Source organism: Heterodontus francisci, chromosome 17 (genome assembly GCF_036365525.1).
Source record: "Heterodontus francisci isolate sHetFra1 chromosome 17, sHetFra1.hap1, whole genome shotgun sequence".
In the NCBI taxonomy this organism is placed as follows: Eukaryota; Metazoa; Chordata; class Chondrichthyes; order Heterodontiformes; family Heterodontidae; genus Heterodontus; species Heterodontus francisci.
The window spans coordinates 41,940,334-41,958,824 of NC_090387.1; the positions used below are offsets into that span (position 1 = coordinate 41,940,334).

General features: G+C 43.0%; 1 long non-coding RNA gene across 8 annotated transcripts in view; it reads left to right on the top strand.

The window, feature by feature from the left end:
* The window catches only part of LOC137378876 (uncharacterized), a 56,133-nt gene that overhangs the window by 22,137 nt on the left and 15,505 nt on the right, over positions 1-18,491 (top strand). For 6 of the 8 annotated variants that reach the window (XR_010976694.1, XR_010976697.1, XR_010976696.1 and 3 more), the window contains one exon: positions 1,103-1,230. This is a non-coding gene — a long non-coding RNA (uncharacterized lncRNA). Of the gene's footprint in view, positions 1-1,102; positions 1,231-6,935; positions 7,139-8,929; positions 9,280-18,491 lie in introns of those variants that run through there. The other 2 variants (XR_010976695.1, XR_010976692.1) reach the window with 2 other exon arrangements.

Here is an 18,491-nt window from a genome sequence, read left to right on the forward strand (position 1 = left end):
TATGGACCCTAATCGGCCCAACTGCACCTTTTACCACCATTTTACTATTTATATGTCGATAGAAAACTTTGGGATCTCCTTTAATGCTAGTCTCTTTTCATGCTCTCTGTTTGCTTCTCGTATTTGTTTTTTCACTTCCCCTCTGTACCTTCTATCTTCAGCCTAGCTCTCAATAGTATTTTCTACTTGGCATCTGTCATAAGCACACTTTTTCTTCTTTATCTTAATCCCTACCTCTTTTGTCATCCAGGGAGCTCTGAATTTGTTTACCCTACCCTTCCCCTTTAAGGTAACATAACTTGATTGTGCCTGAACTACCAATTCTTTGAAGGTAGCCCATTGTTCAGCTACCATTTTTCCTGCCAACCTTTGACTCCAATTTATTTGCCCCAGCTCTGTTCTTAACCCATGGAAGTTGGCTTCCCCCAGTTAATTATTCAAACTCTGGATTGCTCTTTGTCCTTTTCCATAGTCAGTCTAAACCTTATGATACAATGATTACTATCCCCTAAATGATCTCTGACTGATACTCGATCCACTTGGCCCACCTCATTCCCAAGAACCAGGTCTAGCAGTGCCTCCTTTCTCGTTGGACTAGAAACGTACTGCTGTAGAAAATTTTCCTGAACACATGTTAGGAACTCATGCCCCTCACTGCCCTTTACACTACTACTATCCCTGTCTATGTTTGGATAATTAAAGTCCTCCATTATAACCACTTTGTAATTTTTCCACCTCTCTGTAATTTCCTTGCAATATTGTTCCTCCATGTCCTTCCCACTAGTTGGTGACCCATAGACAACACTGAGCAATGCAACAGCACCTTTTTTGTTCCTTAACTCTTGCCAAATTGATTCTGTCCTCAACCCCTGTGGGACATCCATTTTCTCCAGCACTGCAATGCTCTCCTTAATCAATACTGCCACCCCATCCCCTTTTTTCCCTTTCCTAACTTTCCTGAACACCTTACATGTGAACCAGGTCTCTATTATAGCCACCACATCATATTTCCACATGTCAATCTGTGCCTTCATCATGTGTTGTGTATTGCTTTAATAAAGTATTTGGCTGGCTCTCAGATTTTATACATCTATTACACCAGACATATACTAAGATGGATCTAAGAGCTGGGTGAATGCGGAGGAAGAGATTCTGGCTACTGTGCTGGAAGAAGATTCCATAGCTTCACCTTGAAGAAGAATGGGTTAACCAATCTGTAACGAAAAGAAGGTTAGAAAGACTGTTTTATGACATCATACAAAAGCTAATCATGATCAAGCACCAACAAAATAGAAAATTATGCTGAAATTCTTTTTCAATAATATGGTTCAAGTCATAGCTTTGTACACATTTATTCTTAAGGCCTTTACAGAGATCACTTTCAGTTCAGGTCAGAAAGAGCTGAACTGAATTCTATCCCCTGGATATTACAGTCAGGATTGTCTGCCCCATTTCAATCCCACAGACCCTATTCTCAGAGCAGCATGTTTTGGTTTGGTTCCATGGCGCTTATAGTCAAGGATGACCAGTTAAATTTAATATAGAGTTTCATTTAGCATTCTGGGACTTGGTTTTCCCTAGTCCATAACCAGGGCTTCATATCTCAATTCAATACCCAACAGACTATAGGTTAGCCATTGACCTAAAACATTAACTCTGTTTCTCTTCTCCAAAGGCCTGACCTTTCCAGCATTTTATTCCAGATTTCTCCCAATTTAATGCCCAACACAATGCAGTATGCCTTTATACCCAATTCAATATCTGACATCTCATATTCAGGCTGGATGTCTCAATTCGATCCTCCAGAGTTTATAGCCACTTCAGGTGTACTCCTCCTGGCTTCACACTGGCAACCATTGTTAGTCCTCCCTAATAAACTCCTCCCCCCAGTGGACATACCACAGGCCTGATGCTGACATTTCTGCTGTCACCTTACCTTCTATTTGCTCTTAGCACTAGTGTCGCGTCATGATGAGAAGACCAATTTTGTGTCATTGTCTGGCGTATCAACTTTGGTGCAGCTGGGTTCACACCTCAATTCAGGCACAGAAAGATTTCTCGGCCTATGATTCTATGAAGAAAAGACAGAATGGATGGTAGAACTGAGACAGCAGAATGGAGGGTGTGAGTGGGCATGTAGAGCTGCAGAAAGTTGCAGAGGTGGGGTTAAGTGACATTATAGCAAGATTTGTGTATGAGAACAAGCAAATTGAAATCTGTGTTTTAAAGAGCTGATTTGGGATATGTCGTCCTGACCATTAATTCTGTTAGATTAAACTGGGACATGTAGCAGTGACTATACACTACGGGGGATTCAATTGGACATGTAGCATTGACTATATACTGTGGGGGATTGAACTGAAACATGTAGAACTACTATATCCTTTGGGAAATTGAATTGTGAAACAGCAGTGACTTTTTTACTCTGGAGGATAAATTGGAAAATACAGCAATGGTTATGTACTCAAAATGGAGGTGGGGGAGGGTGGATTAAAAATTTATAGCCACTGTTACATGTACCAACCTAATCCCTCACAGTATACAGTCACCACTACATATCACAACTGAATCCCCTAGGAGTTTATAATCACTGCTGTATCTCCACATTCTATCACCAAGAGCTTATAGTTAGGGTTTCATGTCCCATTTCCTAACAACCATAGCTTACACTTAAACAAGCACTGTAGTGAATCTTTCCATGTGTTTTAAAGATGGGAGTCAGAGGCAGAGCATGTTGGTATGGTTCTTCATTAGTACTTTGCGAAGGGTTGATACAGACATTGCAAGCAGGGAGGAGGAATGTGAAATATTAGATAAAATTAACATAATGAGAGAGGAAGTATTAAGGGGTTTAACATCTTTGAAAGTGGATAAATCCTTGGGCCCAGGTGAAATGTAACCTAGGCTGTTACAGGAAGCAAGAGAAGAAATAGCGGTGGAACTGATCATCATTTTCCAATCGTCTGTGGCTACAGGTGTGCTACCAGAGGACTGGAGGACAGCTAACATTGTACCATTTTTTTAAAAGGGAGAAAGGGATAAAATGAGTAATTATAGGCCAGTCAGCCTAGCCTCTGTGGTGAGAAAATTATTGGAAAAAATTCTGAGGGACAGGATAAATCTTCATTTAGAAAGATATGGATTAATCAAAGATAGTACGAATTTGTTAAGGGAAGGTCATGTCTGACTAACATGACTGAATTTTTTGAGAAGGTAACAAGAAGGGTCAATGAGAGTAGTGCATTTGATGCAGTCCATATGGATTTTAGCAAGGTTTTTGATCAGGTCCCACATGGTAGACTGGTCACGAAAGTAAAAGCCCATGGAATCCAAGGCAAAGTGGCAAGTTGGATCCAGAATTGGCTTGGAGGCAAGAAGCAAAGGGTAATGGTCGATGAGTTATTCTGTGACTGGAAGGTTGTTTCCACTGGAGTTTTACAAGTACTAGGTCTGTTGCTGTTTGTGATATATATCACTAATTTGGACTTGAATGTAGAGGGTATAATTAAGAAGTTTGTCGATGATACAAAAATTGGCTGTGTGGTCGATAATGAAGAAGAAAGGTGTAGACTGTGTTGTGAGTGTACATCTTTAAGACGTATGGCTACAAGATCATGTTAGTCATGTAAGAGCTATGATGTAACACACCATGTGATTCTGAATGTTAGTCAGTCTTGAAGATACACCTGTACAATTACAATCTCAATGTAACTGCTGCTCTCTCAGTAATCAATAAAGAACCCACAATATTGCATTACTGATCCCATCTTGAGTGATCAGCCTTTGTGTACTGTCAATACAAACACAGAGGTTCAAGGAACATGCAACAGACTGCAGGGAGATATAATGGACCAGTCAGTGGGCGGAAGAGTGGCAAATGGAATTCAATCCAATGAAGTGCGAGGTAATCCATTTGGGGAAGGCTACAAGGCAAATGAATACACAAGAAATGGTAGAATACTGAGATGTGTTGAAGAACAGAGGAACCTTGAAGTGCAAATCCACAGATCCCTGCAGGTGACTGGACAGGTAGATAGTTGGTCATGAAGGCATATGGGATACTTGCCTTTATTAGCTGAGGCATAGAATGTAAGAACTTGGAGGTTATCCTGGAACTGCATAAAACACTAGTTAGGCCATAGCTGGAGTACTGTATACAGTTCTGGTCACTGCACTACAGGAAAGATCTGATTGCACTAGAGAGGGTACTGAGGAGATTTACGAGGATGCTGCCAGGACTAGAGAATTTTAGTTGTGAGGAAAGCTTGGATAGGCTAGGGTTGTTTTCTTTGGAACAAAGGAGGCTGAGGGGAGACCTAATTGAAGTGTATACAATTATGAGGGGTCTAGGTGGAGTGGATAGGAAGGCTCTATTCCACTTGGTTGGGTGCCATAACCAGGTGTCATAGATTTAGGGAAAGAGGTAGAAGGTTTATAGAGGATTTGAGGGGGAAACTTTTTCAGCCAGAGGGATCCAGAACTCACTGCCTGAAAGGTTGATAGAGTTGGAAACCCTCACAACATTTAAAAAGTACTTGGATATGCACTTGAAGTGCCGTAACCTACAAGGCTACAGGCCAAGTGCTGGAAAGTGAGATTAGGCTGGATGGCTCCTTGTTGGCCACGCAGACACGATGGACCGAATGGCCTCCTTCCATTCTGTAAATTTCTATAATTGTATGATTTCTACTCCAGATGTGAACATAGGAACTTAGGAAATAGAAGCAAGAGTAGACCACAAGGCCCCTCAGGTGTTTCATCATTCAATAAGATCCCATATCCCATGATTCCCTTAGTGCCCAAAATATTTTGATCTCAGTCTTGAATATACTCAATAACTGAACATCCACAGCCCCCTGGGCTAGGGAATTCCAGATGTGTCACAAAAACCCTATATAATTTCTGCAAGATTTCTTTACTCTTGTACTCCTTCTCCCTTGCAATAAATGCTAACATACTATTTGCCTTCCTAATTGCTTGCTGTACCAGTATGTTAACTTATCCTAACTCACATCAAGTCACATTCGCCCATCACCTCAGTCCTCACTAACCTACATTGGCTCCTGATCTGGTAACACCTCAATTTAAAAATTCTTATCCTTGTTTTCAAATCCCTGCATGGCCTCGACCCTCCCTATCTTCATAAACCTCTCCAGCCCTACAAGCCTCTGAGAACTCTCTACTTCTCCAATTCTGACCTCTTGTACATCTCCATTGCCAGCCTTGCCTTCATCTATCTAGGCCCCTCAGCTCTGCAATGTCTTCATAAAACTCTCTGTCTGTCTGCCTCTCTCTCCTCTTTTAAGACGTACCTTAAACCTACCTCTTTGACCAAGCTTTTGGTTGTCTGCCCTAGTATCTCCTTATGTGACTCAGTGTCAAATTTTGTTTGAAAATCGTTCCGGTGCAGCGCCTTGGGATGTTTTATTACATTAAATGCGCTATATAAATGCAAGTTGTTGCTGTTAATGCTTTGTCAGCTCTGTGTGAACAGCACAAATGTAGGCTGGAAGAGTGAGCTACATTAAAAGGAGTGCCTTGAAGTTAATGGCTGGTAAGGTGAAGTGATATTAAGAAATGCAGAAACTATTAAGCACCAGAGATTAGACTGAAAATTTTTAAGAGTTAGGCTTGTTTCAGCAGCGGGACCTGACACAGAATGCCTCTTTACTTGATTAAGGTTCAGTAAGCTTTACACCCAGACCTGATGCAGATCATGAATACATCCAGAGCAGCAGAAGTAACATTTTATTTCAATGTTTTTGTGCTGTTTGTGTTCAAACTTATTTTGCGCAAGAGAAAAGTGAAAAATGTGTCAATAGGGGAACTGAACAGAACACAGGGGGCTAAATTCAAAAGCCCCTGAAAACAACAGCAGGGACTGCAATGCGCGATTAACCTGCGGTCATTGGTTGAAGGCGAGCAGCACACCATCTTCCTACTGCTGCTCATCAGAATGATTGTTGTGTCCAGCCAGTGCTAACCGTGCTGTTCATTGTACGAATGCATCAACAGAGGCCCAGAATTGTAAATTCCTAGTACTTCTTAAAGCTAGCCTGCACCCCTTAAAGGGGAGGTGCATTTTGGCTGGAGCAGGTGCTGGAAGTTATACAGGAAGTGAATCTGACCGGGGAAACAGTGAAGAATGGCACAACAAGGAAGAGAGCTGGCTCCAAGGTTTTTGGATGCTGCACTGGAGGAGGTAGAAAGTAGCAGAGATGTCCTATATTGCCAGGGGGCCACGAGGCTCTCGAGACACACACTCAGAAGGCAGTGGGAGCAGATAGCTGTGAAGGTCAATGTCAGGAGTCAGCCACTGAGCACCTGGATGCAGTGCTCCAAGAAGTTCAATGACCTCACATAAGTGGTTAGATCAAGGAGTACATTTTCAAATACCAACTGCACCACTAGCCTTAGACACTCCTCAATTCACCACATCCCCATTACTCACCTATCAACAATCTCTATTAACCAGGATTCATACCTGACATACGTATGCCCTACCCCATCCTCACACACTTAGCACTGCTGCAAGCCTCATACCCACACCTCACACCTTTCACACACTGCCAGCGATTCAACCATGACAGTCACATTATCCAAATAAATTGTACAACACTCACTGACACACTTGCAGGACAAGGTGGTGCACAACCAAAGGCAGCAGGAGGTAACCAGATAGGAAAAAGGAGCACTGCATGTTCTAACTCTCATGGAGGAAACAGTGTGGCCATTATTGGGATGGCCATTGCTGAGGCTGTGGCCAGCTGCGGGGCTGAAAACATCGAAGATGACAGTATCCACCCACTTAATCCTCCTTCTCACACCCCACTACCTCCTCTTTCCACAATCTCTGTAACTTACAAGCTGCACATGGCATGTACCTCTTATTTTCACCACTCCCTTTACCACAGCCTTACCTTGTTTCTTTACAGGTACCCAAGAAGTGCAACCTGGCCAGTTAGTAGAGGACCACCAAGAAGTGCATAATGATGAAGACATAGCACCATCACTTGATCTCACACTTGCAACTACCAGTTCAGATTCTGAGACTGCATGTATCTTAGAATATGGATTAGAGGCAGGATCTGCACATGGTGAGACACCAAGCACGAGTGTTCTGCAGTCAGAGCAGTGGGTAAGGATAGTCCAGGTGCCAGTTCGTCGGAAGTCACAAGTTAAGGCCATATTGTGGGGGGAAGTATTAATCTTCCTGTTTTCTGAAATCTTTCAAACTAGACATATTGCATATTTATGATACTTGACACTTTTGGTGGCCTGTGCAGTAGGGAAGATAGTTGTATAACTGCTGAAAATTTCTGTATCTCTGCCAACCCTATCCTGCAGTGAGCCATGAGATCAAGTTCCAGGATAAGGATGCTTGAATACTATTGGATGCTTTCACACAACAGCAAGGGATGTATATCAAATTTTGTATGCAGCAGTGCATAGGTGTCTTGTTTTCCAGGGTTACCTACTTTATCAATTACCTTATGGAAAGCAGCAGCACCACACTGTTCCAAAGTGTAGCCATATGTGTCCCTGCCCCGAATCCCATAGCCTTCATGAACAGAGATGAGATCCATTCCATTACTGTGCAGATGGTTTGTAACCATAGACACAAAATTATGCACATGAATGCCCATGACTCTGATAGCAGTCATGACTCATTTTACGATATTCTAAGGTGCCATTGTTATTTGTATAGGCAGGAAGACTGGACAGATGACTCCTCAGAGCTAAAGGAATATCTTCTTCTACCCGAGCTCATGACCCCCTTGTTATGCTAAACTTGTACTGACCCTTGGTTAGACCACACTTGGAGTAATGTATAGTCCTGGTTGCTGTTATGGTGTCTTCAGGCTGGATTTTGTGGTGCTGGCAGGGCTCCTGGCGCAAGTCTAAAAGGCAGGGGAACCCCGCCTTGGCCTTTCCAAGCCCCTCCAGTGAAATCTTGCATTGTTCTGGCACTTAAGTGGCCGCCGCCAGGACCCTTGTCCCTTTATAGACGAGAATCCCATCTCAAGAGCTGCTAACCAATCACAAGGCTGGCAGCTTAGCAGTATTGGCAGCGCCACTGTGTAGCGGTGGCCACTGCTGGCATTGCAGAGGCCTTGAACCCAGGCCCAGTGCTGGACCTCAGGTAAGAGAAGCAGGGTGGCCGGGGCCAGTCCAGAAGGCCCTGTTGAGTGGGGTGGTGGTGGGAGGGTGGGCGTGCAGTGCAGGGGAAGGGTGTCCAGGGAGTTGGAGTTTTTCCAAGCAGGAGCCCTCCGTTGCCACAGATTGCCCATGGAGGAGGGACCCCCCACCATCAACCAAGCCCGCAAGAGGGCATCTCATATTACTGGGTTAACATCCTGTGCAGTGAAGGCATCCCCCGCTGCTGGTTCAATCCCACCAGCAGGGGTAAGAGGCCCTTAAATGGCCCTGACAAAATTGCTTAGTGACGGGGAGGCGACAGGCCCTCCACCGCCCGGCATCCATCACAATTCTGTGGGCCCCCTCCACCTCTGACCCCGCCTCAGGAGGACCCATAACATTCAGCCCTTCATGAGTAAACTTTTGTTTGTGTTTTTGAAATCGTCTCTGATTTGAAGTTTGGGGTTTCCAAGTTGAACCCAGGTTAGACAAAGAAAGTCTTGTGACAGTGGGAAAAACTTTTTTTTAAACCAGATACATGTGATTGGAGTTTTTTGTTTCAGAAGTCTCCACGGGATGTTAAGCCAGCAAAGGAAAAAACTGTGTGAGTTTGTCAAGAAAACACCAGAGAGTGTTAAGCCAGAAAATAGCTGTGTGGTTTTCACAAGAAGTCAGCTGCAGGGCTGGGTGTTGTTGGTTTTAAGAGAGTCTCCCAGGGCTGCTAAACTGGAAAAATGCTGACAGCTGTTCGTTAAAATGACAAGCTCTTTCAATTGCAACTTGTTTTCAGGTAGCTGACCCTTAGAAGATACAAGTTGGTATCATTGTCTTCGGTGATTGTGAAGTTATCAGCGGAGCTCTGCCGTCACAACGGTTGTGGGCAAGGCTGAAGTGGTTCAAGAGGCGATAAGACCAAACCATTAAAGGGAAGATTGCATCGACAGGACATCATTACTTCCATATCCGCATCCTGGGGGACAGGACTTGAAAAACTACCTGAGGAAAATCCTGATTTTGGTTGTGCTGAGGGACTGCTCAGCAGACTATAAGGACTTTCCTTGAAGTATCTGCTCATTAAAATGTAACTTTTAAGATATATACATTGAACATGATTTAACTGTTAGTTCATATTTAATTTATGTTGGTTTGAACGTTAAAGTAAAATTTGTAAAAGTGAAATCTTGTCTGTTTGGTTTTTGGATTCCTAAATTGGGGTCAGTCAGTGGAATAATTTTTAGGGCTATGGGGGAAAGCAGGGAGTGGGACAAATTGGATAACTCTTTAAAAGAACTGGCACAGGCATGATAGGCTGAAAGGACTCCTCCTGTGCCATGCGATTCTATGATTTTATACGCCTATTGAACCCAGTCTTGCTAATCATCAACATCTGGGGTGCCTGTTTATGCTGTCCATGCTTGTGGCCCCAAAATTGGCAGAGAGTGTAAAGCCCTTTCCTCACCTGTCGTCTCCTGCTCCTGCCTCAGTCTGATAGCTAATGCGCTGGATAAGCCCCCAATCATCTTCTTCATGCAGTTCCAATGCTGCTGCTTCTGATTGTTGCCTTTACCTTCTGAGACAGGAATTCTCCCCCTTCAAACATTTCAAAATCCATCACAAAGTGTACTTTGTTTTCCGATAACATAAATGATGGGATATTGGGTATAGTTACAGCTAAAGTCATAACTAGTTTATCTCCCATTCCGTCCATTTACTTAATTCCCATTGCAACTCGTTCTTTTCATATTTCATACCTGAGGCCTCGTGGCTTCAGTTTTCACAGAAAGGCAAACTTAATTTCTAAACGTGATTCCAAAACAGTAATAACAATGCTGAAATGCAATTTAATGAAAAGTCTACAACACGTTCAGTTGCATTGGAACAGTGGACTCTGTTACAGGCCTTTATTCAGGGTTGCTTTTCAGTTTTATATTGGTTTTTCAGTTGTTAGCATTTTTTGTTCTTGGTATGTAGGCAACTCTGGCATGGTCACATTTATTGTCCAACCCTACGTACCCTGAAAAGGTACTGGTGGGACCTCCCCTTGGACTGCTGCAGTCCTTTATGATGTTGGGATTTCCAAAATGGTGTTTGGTAGGGAATTCCAGGTTTTTGAGCCAGCAATGACAAAGAAATGGTAATATATGCTTAAGACAGGATGGTGTGTGATTTGGAGATGCTATGAAAGAAACCTTGATTGCTGCTGTAAATTATACATACTGCAGCCCAAATGTCCTGGTGACAGAGAGAGTGGATTTTGAGTTGGTGGCAGGAGTACCAATGAAATGAATTGCTCTGACCTTTGTGAACATAGGAGCAGGGGTAGGCCATTCAGCCCATCGAGCCTGCACGGCCAATCAATTAGATCATGGCTGATCATCTACCTCTACGCCACTTTCCTGTGCTATCCCCGTATTCCTTGATGTCATTAGTATCCAGATATCTATCGATTTCTGTCTTGAACATGTTCAATGATTGAGCTTCCACAGCCCTCTGGGATAGAGAATTTCAAAGAATCACCACCCTCTGAATGAAGAAATCCCTCCTCATCTCAGTCTTAAATGGTTTACCCCTTATTCTGAGGCTATGTCCGCTGATTCTAGACTTACCAGCTAGGGGAAACATTCCTATCTACATCCTCCCTGTCACGCACTGTAAGGATTTTGTAAGTTTCAATGAGATTACCTCTCATTTGTCAAAACTCTCGAGAATTCAGGCCCAGTTTCCTCAATCTCTCCTCATAAGATAATCCTGCCATCCCAAAGATTAGTCTGGTGAACACCTGTTGCACTCCCTCTACGCCAAGAATATTCTTCCTGAGGTAGGGAGACCAAAACTGTACACAATACTCCAGGTGCAGTCTCACCAAGGCTCTATACAATTGCAGCAAGACTTATATTCCTGTACTCAAAACCCCTTGGTCAACATACCATTTGCCTTTCTAATTGCTTGCTGCATCTGCATGTCAGCTTTTAGTGACTCGTGAACAAGGACACTCAGGTCACTTTGGACATCAACACTTCCCAATCTCTCACCATTTAAGAAATACACTGTTTTTCTGTTTTTGCTATGAAAGTGGATAATTTCACACTTATTCACATTATATTCCATCTGCTATGTTATTGCCCATTCACTTAGCCTGTCCATGTCCCTTTGAAGCTTCCTTGCATCCTCCCTCAACTTATATTCCAACCTAGTTTTGTGTTATGAGCAAATTTGGAAATATTACATTTTGTCCCCACATCCAACTCATTGTTATATATTGTGAACAACTGTGGCCCAAGCACTGATCCTTGCAGTACCCCACTAATAACAGCCTGCCATCCTGAGAATGGCACGTTTATTCCTATTCATTGTTTTCTGTCTGTTAACCAATTATCATTCCATAGCAGTATATTACCCCCAATCCCATGGACTCTAATTTTGTTAACTAACCTTCTGTTTGGACCTTATCAAAAGCCTTCTGAAAATCCATACACACCACATCCATTGGTTCTCCTTTATCTATGTTATAAGTAACATCCTCAAAAAACTCCAACAAATTTGTCAAACATGATTTCCCTCTCAAAAATCCATGTTGACTCTGCCCAATCATATCATTATTTTCTAAGTGTCAGTTATCATATCCTTTATAATAGATTCTAACATTTTCTCTACTACTGACATCAAACTAACAGGTCTGTAGTTCCCCGTTTTCTCTCTCCCTCCTTTGTTAAATAGCAGGGTTACATTTGCTACTTTCCAGTCTGCAGGAACCTTTCTAGAATCTATAGAATTTTGAAAAATAACCACCAATGCATCCACTATCTCTATAGCCACCTCCTTCAACATTCTAGGATATAGCTCATCTGGTCCAGGGGGTTTATCGACCTTCAATCCAGTTAATTTTTTGAGTTATACCTCTTTATTAAAACTAATTTCTTTCAGTTCCTCATTTTCACAAGTCCCTTGGTTCCCTAGTATTTCTGGGAGATTTTCTGTATCTTCCTCTGTGAAGACAGACCACAAAGTCATTGTTTAGTTTCTCCGCCACTTCCCTATTCTCCATTATAAATTCTCCTGGACCCATATTTGTCCTTGCTGATCGTTTCCTTTTCACATTCCTAAAGAAGCTTTTACAGTCCACTTTTCTGTTTCTCGCTAGCTTTTTATTCATAATCTCTTTTCCCTTTCTTTATCAGTTTCTTGGTCATCCTTTGCTGGATTCTAAATTGCTCCCAATCTTCGGGCTTACCACTTTTTCCAGCAACCTTATAAGCCGCTTCCTTTGATCTAATGCAATCTTTAACTTCTTTTGTTAGCCACAGTTGATTCATCTTTTCTGTTAGGTTTTTGTGGCTTAAAGGAATGTATATTTGTTGTAAACCACATAATACTTCTTTAAATCCCAGCCATTGCCTGTTTAATTTCAAATCTTTTAGTGTATTTTCCCAATCCACCATAGCCAACTTGCACCTCATACCTTCATAGTTTCCTTTGCTCAGATTTAAGACCCTAGTTTCAGAATGTATGGTGTCAAACTTCTGAAGCTGCACTCATCCAATAATGAGTATTCTATCCCACTCCTGAGTTGAAACTATGCCAGTTTTTTTGAATATGTTCATAGGATTTTCTGAGTTTTCTAGGTTGTCAAGTATCATACAATATAGAGTTTTACAGCACAGAAACAGGCCCTTCAGCCTAAGGTACCTGCGCCAACCATCAAGCACCTGTCCAAACTAATTCCATTTCCCAGCACTTGCCCCGTAGCCTTGTGTGTTATGGCGTTTCAAGTGCTCGTCTAGATACTTCTTAAATGTCGTGAGGGTTCCTGCCTCTACCACCCCTTCAGGCAGTGTGTTCCACATTCCAACCACCCTCTGGGTGAAAAAATTCTTCAACTCCCCTCTGAACCTCCTGCCCCTTACCTTAAATCTATGCCCCCTAGTTATTGACCTCTCCACTAAGGGAAAAGGTTTCTTCCTATCTATCCTATCCAAGCCCCTCATAATTTTGTATACCTCAATAAGGTCCCCCGTCAGCCTTCTCCGCTTCAAGGAAAACAACCCCAGCCTATCCAGTTCTCTTCATAACTGAAATGCTCCAGCCCAGGCAACATCCTGGTGAATCTCCTCTGCACCCTCTCCAGTGCAATCACATCCTTTCTATAGTGTGGTGCCCATAACTGTACACAATACTCCAGCTGTGGCCTAACCAGCATTTTATACAGCTCCATCATAACCTCCCTGCTCTTATATTCTATGCCTCGGCTAATAAAGGCATTTATCCCGTATGCCTTCCTAACCACATTATCTACCTGTGCTGCAACTTTCAGTGATCTATCGACAAGCATCCCAAGGTCCCTCTGACCCTCTGTACTCCCTAGGGTCCTACCATCCATCGTATTTCCCTTGCCTTGTTAGAGCTCCCACAGTGCATCACCTCACACTTCTCAGGATTAAACTCCATTTGCCACAGCTCTGCCCATCTTACCAGCCCATCTATATCATCCTGTAATCTAAGGCTTTCCTTCTCACTATTTACACCACCACCAATTTTTGTGTTGTCTGCAAACTTACTGATCATACCTCCTATATTCACGTCAAAATCATTAATGTACACGAAGGGTACAGTAAGGGTCCCAGCACCGATCCCTGCGGTACCCCACTGGTCACAGGCCTCCATTTACAAAAACAACCCTCTACCATCACCCTCTGCCTCCTTCCACTAAGCCAATTTTGAATCCAATTTGCCAAATTGCCCTGGATCCCATGGGCTGTTACTTTCTTAACCAATCTCCCATGCGGGACCTTATCAAAAGCCTTACTGAAGTCCATGTAGACTACATCAACTGCTTTACCATCATCTATACCTTTAGTCACCTCCTCGGAAAATTCAATCAAATTTGTTAGACATGATCTCCCCCTGACAAAGCCATGCTGACTATCCCTGATCAATCCCTGCCTTTCCAAGTGGAGATTAATCCTGCCTCTCCGAATTTTTTCCAATAATTTCCCTGCCACTGACATTAGACTCACTGATCTATAATTATCTGGTTTATCCCTGCTAACCTTCTTGAATAATGGCACCACATTCGCTGTCCTCCAGTCCTCTGGCACCTCTCCTGGGGCCAGAGACCATCTGAAAACTTGTGTCAGAGCCCCCGCTATCTCCTCCCTTGCCTCACTTAGCAGCCTGGGATACATCTCATCTAGGCCTGGGGATTTATCCACCTTTAAGCCCGCTAATACAGATAATACTTCCTCCTTTTCAATGCTAATTTGATCAGGTATATCATAATCCCCCTCCCTGATCACCACACCTACATCGTTCCTCTCCACAGTGAACACAGATGAAAAGTAATCATTCTAAACCTCACCTATGTCCTCTGCCTCCACACACAGATTGCCGCTTTGATTCCTAATGGGTCCCACTTTTTCTCTGGCTACCCTCTTGCCCCTAACATACTTATAAAATGCCTTGGGATTTTCCTTTATTTTGTCTGCCATTGATTTTTTATGCCCCCTCTTCACTCTTCTAATTACTTTTTAAAGTACTCCCTACACTTTCTATACTCCTCTAGGGGCTCCGCTGTTTTCAGCACTCTGAAACTGCCATAAGCTTCGTTTTTTTTCTCCTTATCCAATCCTCTATATCCCTTGACATCCAGGGTTCCCTTGACCTGTTGGTCCTACTCTTCACCTTTACAGGAACATGCTGGACCTGAACCCTCATAATTTCCCTGCTACCTGACTCTGCTTCAATATGCGGCATTACACAGGGATCACTACTAGTCTGACTAAATGTTCCTAAGCGTACAGTCACTCCTGCATTACCCTAGTTCAATAACCTACACTTTATAGTTAGTGCTACATGAACCCTGTACAATTCGCCATGTTTTATACAGGGGTCACTTTTCATGTGTGGCTTACATAATGCAGGTGGTGGGTATGGCCATTGCTCTGTTGGCCCAATGGCAATTACTTGATCAGGCCTCATTTAAATTTGAATAGCAAGCTGTCAAGACTAATAGCACTGCACAGAGCAGTTTGCTGTTTTGGAGGATGGGAAATCTGACGTGGACATTCTCATTGAGCTGTTATTGGAGGAGGTTACCTGGCGTGCTCAGGCAGCAGAAATATTGCTTGAGCCACTCCAATGGCTTTCTTGAAAAGATCAACTCTTGAATCTGGTTGTAATGCAATTCAGCTGGTGAGAGTGGGTTTCTGAGAGGAATCATGAGCCAAGTGTGCGGAGGTGGCCCTTATTTCCAAGGAGCCAGAATCTCACTTGATTTGCAGGGGCAAAGAATGGGGGATTGAGAATTGGTGCAAGATAAAAGCATCATAGAAAAGCAGGCACAGACCTGCATTATATGCTGCTTGTGACCATAAACCAGGTACAAATTGATGGAGCTGAAGCGGGTGACATAGTTGCAGTCAATGAAGCCTTGGATTTGGGGGAAGCTGCAGTCTGCACAAACTTTATCTGTGGCTTAGACTTGTTCATGGGAAACATGACATTAACAAACATGGCATCAGTCATCTGCTTAATGAAAGAATGAACTCCAGACTGGCTGTTGTTGCTGATATCCACTGTTTCAGCCTGGAAGCAGCCAAATGCAAAGATGCTGAAGGGCACAGTAACCTTGACTGCAACAGGCAATATAGAAGCAGCTGTGGTAATGGGTTACAGGCATTCTGCAACAGGCAACACAAGTATGTGACAGGCTCCCTGAAGAGCTGCTGCCTCCTTATGCAGTAATGCTTTGAGAAGGGCAGCTATGTAACTTTGGGAGTGGGGAAACAGTAAAGATGCTTGTACAATCTCCCCCTCCACCTGTAATTTCCCTATACCTGCAGCTCCATGTGCTCCTTCCACCTAGTGTTTTTCCTCTCCTCGTCTCTTCTTCTAGCCAAAATGGAATGGTCAAAAGGATTTCTATTTTCAGAACAAGAGCTTCCTGAAAGATGTCCAGCCACGACAAGCAAATAAATAGTGATACTGCACTGTAAGCTGCTGAGAAATACAAGCAAGACATCTTCCAATGATTTACAACAATTTAAATTAGAGCCACTGAGTGTCCCTTTCAATTCCAGTGGTATTGGCTACCATCCACAATGTGCCATGCATGATTTGTGGGTGGGTTCAGGAAGCAGTAATGTCAGCACAAAACCCTTATGAACATAGTGGTCAGGTCCAAATCACTTCGTAGGACCCTCACTTAAATATATTTATTGGGCTCCTGTCTGTTTCCGGTGTGAGGTTGGAGGGGGCAGTGGGGAGGTGGAGGGGTTGGATGTTTAAATTGAGCCTAGCTTGAAAATCGCAACAGAACCATCGCTGGCGGCAATTTTTAAAAGAATACTGTGCTGCTATCACCTTATTCTTGCTAAAAAAAAAGGGCCAGAAGGAAGATGAAATTACCCATATTTATTGCTACATAAACCAGATTGGATAAGAGCTGTATTCAAATAGTCCAGTTTGGACCCCATAGTGTGGTTAGGGCTGCATATTCCAACGGAAATCTCAGATCACACTTTGAACTAAATGCTCTCCACAGTTTGTGATCAAGTTTGTCTCAATTTAATTTATGGTCCAAGAAGTGTTACATTTTCTGTCAAATGGAAGTGGTGCTATTATTACGGCAGAAAATTTGATTCTCGGTAGATATTTCTATAGGTTGCAGACAATATCCAGCTTTGCATCCTTGGTAGCTCAATACCAAAAAGTAAGAGTTTTGATTCCAAACTATAATCAGAGTAAATCAATTTTGACCGGCAGCTGAAATTCCTGCAATTGTGGGGCACAAGCCTGGCTGTCAATTTTAAATTATACTCTAATCTTATTAATTACAAATTTCTCAAGTTCCACAATGCCATCCATAAGATATCGTCAACATGCATCATGAAGGTGGCTGAACATTTTCCTTTTTGATACCAATAAAACATTGCAGGATTTGTTTTTAGTTGAAGGCAGCAGCACAGGTAGATAAGGTGGTTAGGAAGGCATATGGGATACATGCCTTTATTAGCCGACATATAGAATATAAGAGCAGGGAGGTTATGATGGAGCTGTATAAAACGCTAATTAGGCCACAGCTGGAGTACTGTGTACAGTTCTGGGCACCACACTATAGGAAGCATGTGATTGCATTGGAGAGGGTGCAGAGGAGATTCACCAGGATGTTGCCTGGGCTGGAGCATTTTAGCTATGACGAGAGACTGAAAAGGTTAGGGTTGTTTTCCTTAGAGCAGAGAAGGCTGAGGGGAGATATGATTGAGGTATACAAAATTATGAGGGGCATTGATAGGAAGAAACTTTTTTCCCTTAGCGGAGTGGTCAATAACCAGGGGGCAAAGATTTAAGGTAAGGAGGTTCAGAGGGGAGTTGAGGAAGAATTTTTTCACCCAGAGGGTGGTTGGAATCTGGAACACACTGCCTGAAGAGGTGGTAAAGGCAGGAACCCTCACAACATTTAAGAAGTATTTAGATGAGCACTTGAAACGCCATAGCATACAAGGCTACGGGCCAAGTGCTGGAAAATGGGATTAGAATAGTTAGGTGCTTGATGGCCGGCACAGACATGATGGGCCGAAGGGCCTGTTTCTGTACTGTATAACTCTATGATTCTACGACTCTATGACTACTTATTTTCAGCAAAACAGATCTCGCCAAAAAATACCACACCCTGAAAGCATCATTCAGGCCACAGAAGTATTTGTTCAGTATCCATAGTTTTCCTTCTGCATCCGCTGCCTCTTTGGGTGGTTTCAGAACACTCCTCTTTGAAAAGTATCGCCCAGCAGAAATGCAGCTTTTATGTCAATTGACCTACACTCCATGAGCAGTAGAGCTAAAAAGATTTTTAAGATTACCTTTCCAGCTGTGAGAGAGTCCACTTTAACATCTGTACCACCTAGTTGCTCTTCAAAGCCCCTAGCAACTAGCCTCGCTTTAGCATTGAAAGTCCCATCTGCAAGGACTTTTTCAGTATGAATCCACCTATGCCATAAAACTGGTTGACCCTTGTCTGGTACCTCAGAATAAATTTCAAACTCTCTTCGAACATTCAGCCAATATTTAAACTTACCAGTAGCTTTTCCGGCATGTCCCACAATTGCTGCATCCCTCCATTCACTAGACCCCTCTGAAATATGTCACTCGAGTACCTACTCTGGGCAATAGCCCTGTGGATGTGATAGCTCTGTCCTATGTGTCATGATCACTCGCATCACCACCATCCAGCTCTTGAACTGTCGCATTCTGTTTCTCAGGACCTTCATCACAAAACTTATGAGCATTTGAGGAACAAGGTGCCTCGTTTACTTCTATCAGCTGCTCAGAGTCTGAGATTTTGTAATTAATCCTGATTA